Source organism: Lucilia sericata, unplaced genomic scaffold (genome assembly GCF_015586225.1).
Source record: "Lucilia sericata isolate MDLA Ls3-8-SP2 unplaced genomic scaffold, ASM1558622v1 Contig000002F_arrow, whole genome shotgun sequence".
Classification (NCBI taxonomy): Eukaryota; Metazoa; Arthropoda; class Insecta; order Diptera; family Calliphoridae; genus Lucilia; species Lucilia sericata.
Genome location: NW_023994043.1, coordinates 373,273 through 379,272, shown reverse-complemented (window position 1 = coordinate 379,272; position 6,000 = coordinate 373,273). Strand labels below are relative to the sequence as shown.

The 6,000-nt window shown below is 27.2% G+C and overlaps 1 protein-coding gene across 2 annotated transcripts in view; it reads left to right on the top strand.

Moving 5' to 3' along the window:
- Positions 1-1,084: 1,084 nt before the first annotated feature.
- Positions 1,085-6,000, top strand: part of LOC119613553 (mucin-5AC) — a 117,299-nt gene continuing 112,383 nt past the window's right edge. Inside the window, exon 1 of one of the 2 annotated variants that reach the window (XM_037969611.1) lies at positions 1,085-1,148. The gene's annotated coding sequence lies outside the window, so the exon portion shown is untranslated. Of the gene's footprint in view, positions 1,149-1,788; positions 1,939-6,000 lie in introns of those variants that run through there. The other variant, XM_037969675.1, reaches the window with a different exon arrangement.

The window sequence follows — 6,000 nt, the reverse complement described above, 5'->3', positions numbered from 1 at the left end:
TACTTATATCGTTTTAATTGCGTATCGCTTAACACTACTATACTAAGTTTAAAATTTAAATATATTACTCTATTCATTCATAAAATAATGAGTAAAAGTTCCATTAGTTTATTAAATATTAAAAACTAAATATAAAGCAAGAATTTCACATCACTTCTGGAATCTTCAGATGAAAACTAGAATCCATCAACGTTTCACCAACAACATAAAATCTTATGGGAACAAGTTAAAACTTAAATAAATATTTGTTTTTTGTAAATTTAATTTACAATTCAAACTCACATCAAACCTGTTGTTACAACCAACTCCAAAAGCTCCAACCTCATGAATCAATATTAAAGAATTTATTTTTATTTACACGAAAAAAGCCGGTCTTCTTGACTCCACTACCTAAGTCAACAGACCATGTTCAAAATCATGCGCTCTCGCTAGTTACCACTTCATAATGTCTCTCAGAGTCCGTTAAAGTTTGGACTCTGAGATTGTCTCTGGGGGTCTTAATGAATGAGAACAACTACTGGCGTCAGGTCTGCTACGTCTGCGCAACTTTCATTCAAACATTTATGTTGTGTTCTTGTGTGTGTTTGTTGTTGTTTGGAGCTCTTTGTTTGCGTTTGTGTTGTATGTACATTTCTTTTTTTGGCTATTGATCTTGGTCTTACGGTTTTTATAGAAGAGTGTGTGCAGGTTTGTGTGCGAGTATCTGTGAGTGTGTTTTAGCCATTTCAAGCTGCTCTTAACCATGCACTTTCTTGTTTTTATGTCTGCTAAAAGTCTATAACTTTATACTGTTGACTGACTGACTTACGGACTATTTGCTTGTTTGGCTTTTTTGTTGTTGGTGTTTTTTTCTTCTTGTTACAATAGAGGCCGAGATACTAAAGCTAAGAAGAACAACGGTGACAAGCAGCAACAACAACGACAACATCAAAGTATACACACGTACATAGATACTTTAACATACAGAGACAGAAACAGTAGCAGTTTTAAATACTTCTTTCTTGTATAGTTTGGTCTGATGTAGACAGTGAAGAATGGTTAAAAATCTTTTAGACCACAAACTAGGCGAATCAGTACGTTACATACTCTTAAAGCGTTTACTTCGTATCAACGGATAAATTAGGAAAAATTCAAATTAAAAAGAAACGGTAAACTATATGTTAATACAAAATGTAAACACAGCTTCATTTCAAGTAATTCTAATCAAATGATACATACCAACAATAAAAGTACGAAAGGATTTTATTTGTTTTTATCATTTATAAAAATAATAAAATACAAAAGCAAATAAAAGTGTGTTTGTGTTTTTGTGTGTGGATTGTGATCGGTGCCATTTAAGTGCAAATGCAAACAAAACTTAGATACAAATAAATATTTTATCATAAATAGAATCTCTAAAATGTCATATTTAATGCATGAATTGATTGATAAATAAATGTTAACATCAATATTTGATTTATAACAAATAAAACAAGAATAAATTTAAAAAATAACTTAATAAATAAATCTAAAAAATACTAACTTTCTCATAGACAGAATAAATTAAAAAAATCTTCCAAAAGCAGAAGATCGCCACAGGATATAAAATGTATGTATTTAAATGAACATGGATATATATTTTTATTAAATACACATATAATAAAAACATATAAATAAATAAATAAATAAATTCCCAAAAATAGTAAAACAAAAGGGCACTTAGTAAAAATCAACTCAATTTTTAATGGTAAAATTTTAGCATTTACATACTATAACTCTGGTTACGAAAAAAATGTGTCGACTATTACTGGAAAATTGACTCAAGACTAAATTACTTCTATTGCATAGTATAATACCATTATAAAGTACAGAAGAGAATTAGAGTATTAAAATCAATTCTCTCTTCCTGCTGGTTACTTGGGTCACTAAATTGAATTCGCTCTAAATTACAAAGGATACGTAAGTCTCAAATGTCACAAATATATGTACATATGTATATAAACTGAAACTGAATACCAGTAGAACTATTTCCGGCAATATTTAGTATAAAGAATAATTTATTTTTTAAACTTAGAATTATTCTAAACTTGTTTAAAAAACGTACATAAATTGCACTAAAAGTAAATAAAAAGGACCCGATATATTTTTTCATATTAGATCTCGATGAACCCAGAAATATTTAAATAATCTCTTTATAAAGAAATTTTCAATATTTATATTTCAATTGTAAAGTGTTTATTAGGTATTGACCCTATTTTATGGTCGATCCTAATTGCTTTTAAAGTAATAGATTTCAAATGAAAATTGGAAAATATTTGTATGTGTATTAAAACAACAAAAAATCTTTTTTTAAATTCTATGTAGACTCAAAAACTAATAGGAAGCTACATATGTACATTAGGGTGTCCCGTGGAATACCTTTCAAACGATACGTACTTAGTACATTAATACAAGAAAAATACAAAGCATCTTTTTCAATGAGTCTCCTACCAGCGATTGAAAATCCTGAGTACAATATATTTCGAAATCTTTTCGAAATGGGTATCAAAATTTCCTTAATTTTGAGCTTATCACGAGAACAATAATTACAATTTGTTTATATTTCTGGTCAGCAAAATTACTTTTACTGCATAATAAGGGGCATATAAATTCCAAAATGATCTAAAAAAAAGTTCTGAAATGGACCAAACCTATTGTCAAACAATTTTTCTAATATTTTTTTGTATAAACTATAAGTATTGAAATTTTTGACATCTATTTCGATAAAAGACGAAAAAAATGTGCCTCTCAAACCCACTAAAAATCATTTTGTGGACCAAAAATACTCTAATTACATAATTTTAAAAATTATATTAATTAATTTATCGAATGCTTTAAGAATTTTTTCCGGTTATGTTCTGTTTAAAAAATTAAAAAATTTGTTTCAAAAATTACCTGTTATGAATGAAATATACAAAAATATGCTCTAAAAAGTCGATACCAAAATTAGTTAAATTGTCTGAAATGGATAAAAAAAACTCATGTAACAACACGTCGCGCAGCAAAAGATACGTTATTGTATACTTTAGGATGTTCTGGCAATAACCCAGCAACAAAAATAAGGCAAAAGATGTAAAACTATCACCACAAATAACTACATACTGTCTGAATTACATAGAATGAGTAACAACTTACAAATAACATATTATGTAAGTACTTACTTTTCAGCCAACAAAAGAAAAAAATATTTTTTTGTGAAAACTAAAAATAGACACACGCCCACTGCGTAGACTATTTTTTTATCAGAAACAAAACTACTTACTTAACTACCTATTGGTAGGCGATCGTAGTAATAGTTACCTATCTCTCTATTGACCTAAAATGCTAATGTGTAAAATGCACTTTTACCATTTTAACCTCTCACTATTTAATTTGCTGGGATACTTGAAGTATTTTCAATTTTGGTGAAAAAACCAATGAATTTTACTTTAGCTTGTCATTGAACGGGTGTTGTTCGTTTTTGACAAATTCGAATAAAATCTAATCTTATTTTAGAATCATTAAAATAACACGCTTATTAAATATCATTGGTTTTTCAACAGTGACAATTCTACATCTTTTTCCTAACCCTAAAATATCTGGGTTTATATTTAAAGGAATTCTTGGATTATAGATGCGAAAAATATGTAATCACATTTTTAGATGTAAAGTATGATATTTTTTGAAGGCCTCATGAGGAGTGTTTTATTTAACTATTTATAAGATAGCTGAAATCGTTACCGATATTAATACGTCCTTTTATCAAAAGGCAACAAATTTCATTCCGATAACGTTAAATTAACTCAGGTATTGATTCTGAGTTCAACGATAGTTCCAAAAGTTGATTAAATGAATTAACATCGAAATGTAAATTAATTACTACTTCAAATTTCGTAACAAAATTTCAGAAATAATTATTTATAAACCAATGCTTTTGCAGAATATATTCATACATACGTACTATGTATGTATTACAAATGATTTAAAGAAACATTTCTTGACTATTTGGTAAAAAAAATTAATGCTTAAACAATTTAAAAATCTGGACCATAAGATACATACATACTTAAGTATATGTTATGTTTAAAAACAAATTGTGTTAAATATTATTATTACTCTTTTTTTATACAACTCGTTTATTTTCATGTTCAAAAGTTTCACTTTGCAAAACTCATTTAAACGTTAATGTGGTACATTATAGTAAGTGTTAATTTTGCTATGAGTTCTTACTATAAAACATACACACATATATTTGTATGTACAAATGTATGTGCATACATATAAATCCCACTACGAAATGCTCTAATTATTATTTTATATTCTATTCTATTTAATTATTTATCACAAATAAAGTGCTTCTTCGAAATAAGTAACGAATAGTATGTTGAACAGACATGTTATACCCGTATCTTCGTTGTTACTTAAATTGACTGTATTAAATCCAAAAGATTAAATAAATACATAATATGTACCTCTTATTCATCATTACATACACGGATTGGCTAAAGTTTGTCATGTAAAGAGTAATTATAAAATGTGGTTTAATTCATAACTGCAACGATTAATTTAATCCACAAAATAGGTACAATTGAAAAATAAAAAACTACAAAAAGTAAATCTTAAACATTTACAATATCATCCCAATAAAAACGTTTATTACCATGTAAGGGGTTAAAATGCTAAAATTTACTTATACAATAGCATTTTAAGTCATTACTTTAACACGGTGATGTCATTGGAGGCAAGTACTTACCACAAACAATTATAAGTAATTAGAAAAATTTAGTCATTGTAAATCGCATGAAAAAACGTATACAGCTTCTATATCTTCACTGGCAAGATGACTAATGAATTAGAAAGTATTTATATAACAAATTATCAGTAAGACCTTATTAGATTACTTCTATGTAATCCAGACGATATGTAGTAGTCATTGAAAAGTATGTTGTTTGGTAAGTAATTACAATTGAAAGTCGTTACCTAGTTTTTGCTGGGATAATTTATATTATAATTCAAATGTTAAGATAAATGCAACTTATAAATTTATATCGAATTACATCACTAATATTAATAACATGCATTTGATTAAAATACATTCTCTTTAAAATTTGTAAATTGCTTCCAATAAAAGTAACTTTTGTAACCTACTGTACCTGTTTTAAGACATTGAATTATTTATCTGTTTTTGTTCTTAATATTGTACAAGTATTTAGATCTTGTAAAACAATACATTATACAATTACTTCAACAAATAATTCAGGTAACATTATTATTTGGTATTTACAAGTTTCAAATGGAACAAAACGGTTTATAAAATCTTACATGAGTTTTATAATTTATCTCTTTTCTAAAATACTTTTAATAATAAACTCACTGGAACTCCATAAGATTTTTTCACATACACATGTACATACTGTTTATCTGCACAATTTTAATGACAGTGAAATATATTTATACATACATAAATATGTATGTATGTACATATGTATGTAGTATGTATATTGCACTAAATGTAATGTTAACCAGTTTTTTAAAGAGTGTTTTAAATAAGGGCATTTGAATTCCTTTTTCATTTTGATTTAGCTCATGGTATACATTTTTGTATAGAATTGTTAGAAATACACACAAATTTTTTATCAGACCTCGAGAACTATTATATTAAATGTGTCAAGAATTGTTAGTTCTTGAAAGAAAGAAAGCGGTTATATTGATGTTCTTATATTCTCACAATAACTTTTATCAAACTTCCAATTTTTCACATTTTCCCTATGAATATACTTTTTGAATTGTTTAAAAATCAGCTGTAGTTATTGAGATATTATCCGTTGAATTTGACGGAAGGACAGACATCGTTAAGTCGAATCAGAAAGAGATTTTGAGTCGATTGGAACATCCTCGGATAGGTGTGGATACAATATTTTTGTTCGTTACAAAGCATTATACCATCCTCACTTAGTAGTGTAGGGTATAAATAGCATGAATATACCGAAAACCTGGAGTTTT